This window comes from Dendrobium catenatum, unplaced genomic scaffold, assembly GCF_001605985.2.
Source record: "Dendrobium catenatum unplaced genomic scaffold, ASM160598v2 fragScaff_scaffold_488, whole genome shotgun sequence".
NCBI classification, from domain to species: Eukaryota; Viridiplantae; Streptophyta; class Magnoliopsida; order Asparagales; family Orchidaceae; genus Dendrobium; species Dendrobium catenatum.
Genome location: NW_021318950.1, coordinates 1,562,893 through 1,571,052, shown reverse-complemented (window position 1 = coordinate 1,571,052; position 8,160 = coordinate 1,562,893).

The following is an 8,160-nucleotide window of genomic DNA, read 5'->3' as shown; positions in this document are numbered from 1 at the left end:
GTTTTAGATATATTTTGGCTGTTGTTTATAACAATGGTAAAATAGATTGAGATATTATTAGTAGAATTCAATTCTGATGGTTGAAGTGGAGGAATGCATCGGTGCTTGTTGTGTGATAGAAAAGTCCCACTCAAATTTAAGGGGAAAATTCTATAAGATGGTTAGTGAGACTTACAATGCTTTATCGTGTAGAATGTTGGTCATTAAAAGAGAAAGTATAATGTTAATTAAGTGTTGCATAGATGAGGATGCTCAGGTGGATGAGTGTCTTTTACTCTTAGAGTCAGGATACAAAATGAGCATATACGTGAAAAGGTTGGAGTTGCTCCAATAGAAGATAGATTAGGAGAGTCACGTTAGATGGTTTGGTCACATAAAAAGGCGGCCTTCCAATGACCGGTTAGGAAAGTAGATGTATTAGATTTGACTTATGTTAAAAAAGGTTGAGTAGATCTAAAAAGATTTGGTTAAAAAATATTAGAAATGATCTCTTTTTTTTAAATTTAGATGAGAATTTGACTCTTAATATGACACAATGAGAAAAAGGTCATGTAGCAGACCCCATATAGTGGGATAAAGACTTGTTGTTGTACCCTGATCTAGATCATGTAAATCATGCAAATGCCATGAAGCAAGTAATGAGAATATTAGAGTGCCAACGTTCATCCTAATTGATAACAAATAATAATTTGTAACCTATTATTATTTGGTGACATGATAAGATGAATTGAATAGAAGTAAACCTCTACAAACATGAAATGCATGTACAGACAAATACCTCCTTAAATTTAATGCTAATCAAAATTACTTGAATATTAGCTATGATGAGTTATGCACTTTTAGATTTGTCGAGAGAGATAGAATTTTAAAAGTTCAAGTTCTTCCGATTCCAAAAAAGATTACTTAAACTTACATTGTGCAAATCACAGATTGTTCGTGCATTGGAGGGTGATGTATCGCTCGAAGATTTGAACGAGGGGTTGAGGCCTGGGCAAAGCACGCTTTTCAGCTCAGGCTCCGACCACGATACTGATTTATATGCATCGAACATGAGGAGAAATAGAAGGCCAGCAATTGCTACCCAGAGTACAGTGGAGATTGCAGTGGATCGATTGCCGAATATGGACATGGCCGCGAACCTTCGATATCAAGCAGCGAGGGAGCATACTCCGACGAAACTCGATCCCGTCGGTAACAGGCACAGAATTCCATCGCTTTGAGCTTTTCCTTAAATGAGAGCAAAGGTTGTGTCGCCAACCAGTTAGGGTTTGTAAGAGCAAGGAAAATTTTGTACTAACGTGTTTGTTGGGGAGTTTGACATGGCTTCCTCGATCATTGCGGGAAGTAAGTGCTTATCTTTGTTTTTTTTTTCTTCTTCATTTTTTGATTCATATGGACATTCAAATATTCAATGTTTGTTTTTATATGTTTCATTAACAAAAATGAAGGTTATAGAGTAAAATATTAAGTGTTTTTTTTGTTTTATTTTATCTTAATTTATTGTTAGGGTTTCTAATATAAAATACATTAATATGGGCTTCAAAATTATTGAATTTTCAATGATATTAATATAATTCAGAATATCAATATAGAACGCTAATTGTAGCTCATTTTCAAAAACTTTTGAAGCTTGTATGGATGCGTTTTGAATTAGGATATCTTGATATAATTAATTGAATTTGACTTTGTTGCCTTGCTTGATTGGTAATGAGTTATTTGTGATATGATGGTCAAGATTGGATGATCATATTTATATTAGAATCTTAAGATTTGTAATGATGAACATGTGTTTTATTAAAAGTCTACTAATAGATTGATGCCGACTTTTAAAGCAATCTAATTTAAGAGTAGGAAGATATCATTAATTCGACTCTTTTTTTTTTTTTGGGACATTTAGCCATTTAGGCAAACTCACACACACAACGCATACACATAGACTCGAACTCTGGACCTCTTAGTTGGAAGCCTAAGCTCTCAACCAATAGGCCAAGGAGAGTTGTGTATTCACTCTTTTCGATCAATATATGAATCTTGACATCTTTGATCAAAAAGGTTAAGCTTACTTTATAGTGATGTTTTAGGGTCATATTAATTGTCTTATAAATTTTGAATTCTTCTCTGAAAATATCCAAAGATATCCCTTTGTCATCTCAAATAAACTACTTTATGCTCCTAAAGCATCCTTTCTTTCAAGGTGGAAGTGATTAAATTGTGACTCTTCTAAAATAATGGTCTGATTCAAACCTCTGTGTTTAATAAGTTCTTTGGACATTTTTTTTATTACTTATTAAAAGCTTCGTACAAAAAATAATTTTGTACTAGAAAGTTGTTTTAAGAAGCAGTAAGAAAGCGTCCCAATGGAGTCTAAGGTGTTGGGACTTTTTTATTTTTTTATAAACATTTTTATTACAAATTTTTTTATTTTTTTAGTAAATTGTTTTAGAAAGTAATAAAAAAGTAATCGTTCCAAAGAAGCCTAAGGCTTTGTTGTGGATATAGTTTTCTTATAACTTTTTAAATTTTTTTAGTACTTTTTTAACTCAGAAATTTTTACTTAAAAAGTTTTGAAATTAAAAGGAAATTGGTCCAAATAAACTAATACAGACATTAGATGGATCCAAACGAACCATTTCGGTATTTTACATGGAAAATTGGATTGACAGATGAATTGCCCAACTAATATTTTTGAAGCCAATTATGATGATAATGAAGGGAATCTATCAAATTATGATATTTAGCTAATTAGAAGATAGAGGTTTTATTTGGGATAATTTTTTTTTAGTATTTTTTTGTTGTTTAAAAAAATCTTTGTGCTAAAAACTACTGTAAATGCTAGTAAGAAAACTGTTCCAAACAAAAAGAGTAAGCTTCGTTTGGGATAATTTTTTTTAGTATTTTAAAGTAGCTTTGAGTAAAAAAATTTTAATAAAAAAATTTATACTGAAAAATTATTTAAAAAAACACTAAAAAAATGATCACAAATGAAGCTTAAACACACACTGAGCTCAGGATATATATAGTGTCTAAGAGCCTTCTAAGAGAGAAAATCCCCCAAATTGACTTGCCCATCAAACTCTACTAACATAACGTTGAAAACACAAAACTTGGGGAAGATGATTTAAAATGAAACAAAATTTCATTAAAAAACTTTTTTAAAATTTTTTTTTATCAAAATGAATTTCAAAACTATTAACTTTGGTTCATATAAATAAAATATAAAATTTTAATCAATCTCTTATATATTATATTATCTTAAAAAAAAATTAATTATTTTGAGATTAATTATTGAGTAAATTTGATTGAAGACATCCGACTTAGAGTTATTGGGATGACTGTATCATTTTGTAAAAAGCTATAGCAAGAAGAAGCTTTTCATTAGAAGCCAGCATAAAAAATAATAGTCAAATGAAATTGTGATTATGAGCTCAAAAGAAAATCATGTGAAAGCTGTCCCAAAATGATTTTTTTAATCTAATTTATTAAATTATCATCATTCATTAAAAATCGTAATAATATGATTTCTTAGACTTTGTTTGGGAGCACTTATAATTTTTTTTTCATGTTTTTAAAAGACTCATTTTGTATCTACAATTTTAACATTTTTTAAAAAATATTTTTTTTTTTTTTAAATAAAATTTAAAAATATATGTAAAAACTATCATCCAAACATACATTATTTTTTACGACTATTCTTAAGTTCCCCAAATAAAGCCTTATTTTATAACTATGGGTGTAATTGAGCTGAGCGCTTGCGAGCCGGCTCAGAGCTCGACTTTATTATGAGCTCACGAGCCGAGCTTATCGAGCTACAAGTCAGTTCGAGCTTATACTCGAACTCGTATATTATTAATCAAGCTCATATATTATACGAGTTCAAGTTCGAGCACAGTCAGACTCGACTTGCGAGCTAGTTGAGCTAACTCGATTAAGCGACCAGGACCGAGCGGGAAGACTTGAAGAGGGTGGAAGTCTGTTTTTGTGACATGTGCGTTCAACGGAAGGGCGGACCTTGGGACCAGCGACGTGCGTGCGGATAAGGTTTTTAGCCTTGTGCGCTCAACGAATGGAGGCGAACCAAGGGGACTAAGGCGGCGTTCTGAGCTCGGAAGGAGCAACCTTGGACTAGGCGGCGTGCGTAGAGCTGATCTCGTACCGCGTGCTCTCGACGAGATAGAGAGGGAAAATCGGACGAGTCGAGCTCAAGTCGCTCACGAGTCGACCTGCACTGCTGAAGAGTCGAGAAGCTTGTCGAGCTCGGGCTTGAGTTGGAGCTGAAGTTCTAACTGATGAGCCGAGTTTGATAAGACACTACTCGACTCATTTACACCCTGACCGTAATGATATCTATTTTAAAATATTAAACATTAAATAAATTAGAAGAAAAATTAATGTTAATTGCCAATACATCCTGCCTTGTCGCGTTGAACTTAATGCTTAACGGTCACCTCTCATCAACTCCCCCAAAGAAGTCGCCAAACCTATAATAAAGAGAAAAAGAAAAGAAAATGGGAACAAATATCATGATGTTAACATTGAGGGTGATTTACATAAATATCACTTATATTATATTATTTATATATTGAATATCTAAAATTTTAATATTTTATGTCTATTATCCATAGATCAAAATTGATACAAGAAATAAAATATTATAATTTATAGGATAATATAGATGATAGAAATAAAAATATATGAGTAATATTTTTTATAATAAATTTATCTATCGTGATAGGTATAAAAATATTAAAAATTTAAGTATTATGATCATAATTAAATTAGAGCAAACCAGTTTTAATTCGGGGGCAGTATAATTAGGGTCCTCTCTCTCTCTCTCTCTCTCTCTCTCTCTCGACTTGGGGTCGGCACAGACAGAGAAGAGGAAGGGAATGTCGTAGCTTCCGATCTAATGTCGTAGCTTCCGATCTCTTAGGAAGGGAATGTCGTCGGAAGAGCAGAGTCGAGCCGCCAAGAGGGAGCCGGATGAAGAAGCACGAAAGGGAGAAAGTTCTTTCACAGCCGGCGAGCTCCAGTTGTTGGTCCCGATCAAGCTATCGTAACTTCCGATCCCACAGGAAAGGAAAGTCGTCGATCGAGCGAGAGAGAGCGAGCGAGAAAGATCGGGAGAGGAAGGGAGGCCGAACGCTCTCACCAGTCGTGAGCTGGATGCCGCCGCCGGAGGGAACTACGGTGAAGGTGGTTGTTGAGGGCGACGGGATGGGACGACATGAGTAACGGAGTGGTAGATAAGTAAATTTTAATGTTTAGGTGTTAGATATGTATTTTCAATAGTTTTAGGTGTTATGTATGTAAAAATCCCTAAAATTTATTATAAAAAATATTACTCATATATTTTTATTTCTATCATCTATATTATCCTATAAATTATAATATTTTATTTCTTGTATCAATTTTGATCTATGGATAATAGACATAAAATATTAAAATTTTAGATATTCAATATATAAATAATATAATATAAAGTGATATTTATGTAAATCACCCTCAATGTTAACATCATGATATTTGTTCCCATTTTCTTTTCTTTTTCTCATTGTATTATAGGTTGGCGATCTTCTTTGGGGGAGTTGATGAGAGGTGACCCGTTACAGACATTAAGTTCAACGCGACAAGGCAGGATGTATTTGGCAATTACATTAATTTTTCTTCTAATTTTATTTAATGATTTATATTTTAAAATAGATATCATTACGGTCAGGGGTGTAAATGAGTCGAGTAGTGGTCTTATCAAACTCGGCTCATCAGTTAGAACTTCAGCTCCAACTCAAGCCCGAGCTCGACTCTTCACAGTGCTGGTCGACTCGTCGAGCGACTTGAGCTCGACTCGTCCGATTTTCACTCTCTATCTCGTCGAGAGCACGCGGTACGAGATCAGCTTACGCACGCCGCCTTAGTCCAAGGTTTGCTCCTTCCGAGCTCATGAACGCCGCCTCAATCCGCTTTGGTTCGCCTCCATCTCGTTGAGCGCACAAGGCCTAAAAACCTTAATCCGCACGCACGCCGCTCAGTCCCAAGGTCCGCCCTTCCGTTGAACGCACATGTCACAAAACAGACTTCCACCCTCTTCAGTCTTCCCGCTCGGCCTTGGTCCGCTTAATCGAGTTAGCTCAACTAGCTCGCAAGTCGAGTCTGACTGTGCTCGAACTTGAACTCGTATAATATATGAGCTTGATTATAAGATATACGAGTTCGAGTATAAGCTCGAACTGGACTTGTGAGCTCGATAAACTCGGCTCGTGAGCTCATAATAAAGTCGAGCTCGAGCCGGCTCGCAAGCGGCTCAGCTCAATTACACCCCTAAGTTATAAAATAAGGCTTTATTTGGGGAACTTTAGAATAGTCGGTAAAAAATAATGTATGTTTGGATGATAGTTTTTACATATATTTTTAAATTTTATTTTTAAAAAAAAATCCATTTTTTTAAAAAATGTTTAAAATTGTAGATACAAAATGAGCTTTTAAAAACATGAAAAAAAAAAAATTATAAGTGCTCCCAAACAAAGTCTAAGAAATCAATTATTATTACGATTTTTAATGAATGATGATACATTTTAATAAATTAGATTAAAAAAAATCATTTTGGGACAGCTTTCACAGTGATTTTCTTTTGAGCTCATAATCACAATTTCATTTGACTATTATTTTTATGCTGGCTTCTAATGAAAAGCTTCTTCTTTACTATAGCTTTTTACAAAATGATGCCGCCATCCCAAATAACTCTAAGTCGGGATTTCTTCAATCAAAGTTTACTCATAATTAATCTCAAAATAATTAATTTTATTTTAAGATAAATATAATATATAAGAGATTGATTAAATTTTATATTTTATTTATATGAACCAAAGTTTAATAGTTTTGAAATTCATTTTGATAAAAAAAAAATTTCTTAAAGTTTTTTTAATGAAATTTGTCTCATTTTAAATCATCTTCCCCAAGTTTTGTGTTTTCAACGTTATGTTAGTAGAGTTTGATGGGCAAGTCAATTTGGGGATTTTCTCTCTTAGAAGGCTCTTAGACACTATATATATCCTGAGCTCAGTGTGTTTTAAGCTTCATTTGTGACATTTTTTTTAGTATTTTTTAAAATAATTTTTCAGTATAAAAATTTTTTGAATTAAAAATTTTTTACTCAAAAGCTACTTTAAAAATACTAAAAAAAATATTCCAAACGAAGCGTTACTCTTTTTTTTGGAACAGTTTTCTTACTACATTTTACAGTAGTTTTTTTGCACAAAGATTTTTTGAATACAACAAAAAATACTAAAAAAAATTATCCCAAATAAAACCTCTATCTTCTAATTAGCTCAATATCAATGATTTGATAGATTCCCTTCATCATCATCATAATTTGGCCTTCAAAAATATTAAGTTTGGGCAATATCATCTGATCAATCCAAAATTTTCCATGCAAAGAATAGCTGAAATGGGTTCGTTTGGAATCCATCTTAATGTCTTGTACTTAGGCTTTATTTGGAGCAACTTTCTTATTAATTTATAAACTTTTTACTAAAAATTTTGTAGTTAAAAAAAATATTAAAAATTCTTTAAAAAAGTTATAAAAAAAACTATATCAAACAAAGCCTTAGACTCCATTTGGGATGGCTTTCTTACTGCTTCTTAAAACAACTTTCTAGTACAAAATTTTAATTTTTTGTATTCGAAGACTATTTTAATAAGTAATAAAAAAATGTCTCAAATAAAGCCTTAATTAAACACAGAGGTTTGAATTCAGACCATTATTTTAGAAGAGTCACAATTTAATCACTTCCACCTTGAAAGAAAGGATGCTTTAGAGCATAAAGTAGTTTATTTGAGATGACAAAGGGATATCTTTGGATATTTTCAGAGAAGAATTCAAAATTTATAAGACAATTAATATGACCCTAAAACATCACTATAAAGTAAGCTTAACCTTTTGATCAAAGATGTCAAGATTCATATATTGATCAAAAAGAGTTGAATACACAACTCTCCTTGGCCTATTGGTTGAGAGCTTAGGCTTTCAACTAAGAGGTTCAGAGTTCGAGTCTATGTGTATGCGTTGTGTGTGTGAGTTTGCCTTAAATGGCCTAAATGTCCCAAAAAAAAAAAAAAAGAGTCGAATTAAATGATATCTTCCTACCTCTTAAATTAGATTGCTTT